We start from the raw sequence: 3016 nt of genomic DNA on the forward strand, positions 1-3016 counted from the left end.
CTCTCCTTGCTAGGAAGACGCTATTTTTCCCACCAATGGATTACTTTGGGGACAGGGCTAGCTAGTGGTTTGGTTATATATTATGTGTTAGCCTCTAGCTTTCAGATAAGCAGAAAATTCTTTACATTTCTACAGGATAAAGAAACTGATGGCCAATTTATCCTTGTATCAGTCAATGATGGCATAATATCATTTCTTTAAAGCATAACATACGATGCTATATGAAAGTATGAAAACAAGTCATGCGTTAACATGCCTGCTGAACAACACCCATTCCTCATTATCAGTCTTGAAGTGACCACAACACTTTTTAGCATGTTTCTATTCACCATAAACTGCCAGATTCTTCTCCTCATAAGCTAGCTGCTTATAAACAGAGAGAAGGTGAAGATTTGGCTACCTACTGCGGCATTCATGTAACTCTATCCTGAAATAATATTAGCTGTCCTTCACCAAAGCCTGCTCCCACCTATTAGAAGAAAGAAGAAGAGGAAGAAGAAGAAAAGGGGGGCTACTTCCCTCCACCCATTTTCTGGTTTCTCCGCTACTCTGCAGCCTAATATGTGTATTCAAAATATGTTTTCCTGCTTTAGAATTTCACTTAGCCTATGCCACAAAAGCAACATGATAGCAAATTAATGAAATGATAGCACAAGAGACAAAGTTGAGCAATTGATGCCTTGTCTAGATTAGGATTTAAGGTATGATGTGAGTTAATGTACTGCTTACTCATTTTAAAGTTTAAATACAAGCATAGTATAGCAGCTTCAACACATATTTAACTACTCAAGTTAGTGCCTAGACTAACTTAACAGCTTCATGTTTGTTAAAGATACAGTACCTCATCTACCTTAGAACTTTAAAATTTTTTCAGCACACAAGGTAAATTTGTTTTATTTAAATCCTAGTCCAGAGAGCATTCCTGACAAAGAAATTGCTGCTGGTCTCACCTATTTATAGTTCAAATATTTAAGAGATACAAAGTTACAAGGACCTTTATTAAATACTCAATATCTGATTCCTTAAGTTAAGGTGTGAGAGCTTACAGTAAAACTGGAAATAATACAGCAAGCAGAGCAGAAATGCTTCTGTTGCTCAAGTCTGAAAGGATTTTAAGTGCTTTTTCAAAACCACCCTATTTCAGTCCACAGATGAATATGAGAAGAACACACAGAGCAAAATCTGTATGTGCTCCTTCCAAGTGCCAAAAAATGGTATTTTTGCCCATATTGCATCTGCAGAGAAACAAATTGGTGGTGCTCTTTATGTTCAGCTGTAGTTCCAAGCCTCAGATAAGAATAATCTAAGTGCACACAACGTGAGCTATTTTGCCTTCACAAACAGACTTAAATTTCTATACAACAAATTTAGCAACACCATTTATGAAAAAAGTTTTAAGAACAAGGTTTCAGAACCACTTAATTATGCAAAACATGTAGAAAAAAAACTTGTTTTCTTCTTTGATTTGTAGCATTTAGTTATCCCTCCATTCACCATCTCACTCCACATGTTTTTATGCTCAGTGGTACTGACACCATAGTTTGACTGGCTTTGAAAGTACAAACATCCACAACAAACTTTGCTTGTAACAGAGAATCATAGATAAATGCCTAAATTATGTATCAAAGATAGGGGAGTTATTACATCCTGTAAACAGCATTTTTATAGGTACTACTATGTCAGTATACTACTCATATGTAGCTTGATAATGGCAGGAAAAGAAGAAATATAAAACTCTTACATGCTTTAATTTTAAAATTTCATAATTTTAAAGTTTCATAAGAATTGTGGCCTTATATCTGAAAAATGCTGTGTAGCTCAAAGACTATTTTATAATATTATTTATTTCCAACATTCTATACTGATCCCCTTCAATACATAGACTAAACAAACAGGACAGGAGAAAAGTGTACTCTCTGGACCCAACCTTCACAGTAAGGAAATTCAGTATGGATCTCACTACATAATCGCATTGGTTAAGGTTTCTCTTTTTCCTACATAAAGCAAGGGGAAAGGGACTTGAACGCTTTAGGCAGTACCTTGAAATACAGATACAAATTTTGTTCCTACAATATAAACAATTATATGGAGTACTAGTTTTGGACTCTCTAATTCTGGCACAAAGATGGCCACCTAGGAATTTGTCTTAGTTTACACCTAATTGTGTAGTCACTGTGCAAGAGCTTGGCAAGAACAGCCTGGGCTCCAAAGGTAGCTGTAAAACAAGGCCCTTACATTTTTCTAGAGGCTAGTTCAAGCTGCATAGCAACAATGCTGTTAGCACACTTAATTTAAAAGCACATCAACTACAACAATGCTAAACATATTTTCTGTAAGGCATTAGTATCTTCAAAAAATTACTGTCTTCTTGATTTTCTTCTGTGAATGCGTCCAGATTTCTAAAACACCAGCTTTAAGAGTTACACGCTCACATTAATATTTCACAAGCATCTAACCTGCAACATCATCCCAAGTAGGACAACAATGACGACACAACTATTAAAACCTATCTGGCTGACGTTCACCAACTCAGATACAGACACAGCAAAAATTATACTGATGCAACCTTGCAAAAGCTGCTACGTATTCCCAATAACAGATCAAAACTTCTTTTAACATCTTGCTGAAAGTAGTCAGCTTCTCCCATTGACCACCACATATCTCTCAATACTATGAACCGCTTCAGAGAGATACTATTTAGAAAGCCAGAAAACTAGATAACAGGAATTACATGAGTGTGGTTTTAAAACCATCCACCTCAAGGTGAGTTAACCTACACTGGGATAAAGGAAGTTCTGGATTAGAGTAACCTAGATAAATAGGGATTTACCTGCAGCCCTTAATAATTAAATAAATAAATAAAATTAAAGCATACTCTGCAATCCCTGGCTGACCAGAGGAGTGAGTTAGGGGGCTGCGTGTGGCCATGCGTCCTGTACCTCAGCCTCACCGGCCGCCCTCGCTGCCTCCTGGCGCCCGGGGCCGCGTGCGGGGGTGCGCGCGGCGGCACGGCGCG

This window comes from Apteryx rowi, unplaced genomic scaffold (assembly GCF_003343035.1).
Source record: "Apteryx rowi isolate R43461 unplaced genomic scaffold, aptRow1 scaffold_664, whole genome shotgun sequence".
In the NCBI taxonomy this organism is placed as follows: Eukaryota; Metazoa; Chordata; class Aves; order Apterygiformes; family Apterygidae; genus Apteryx; species Apteryx rowi.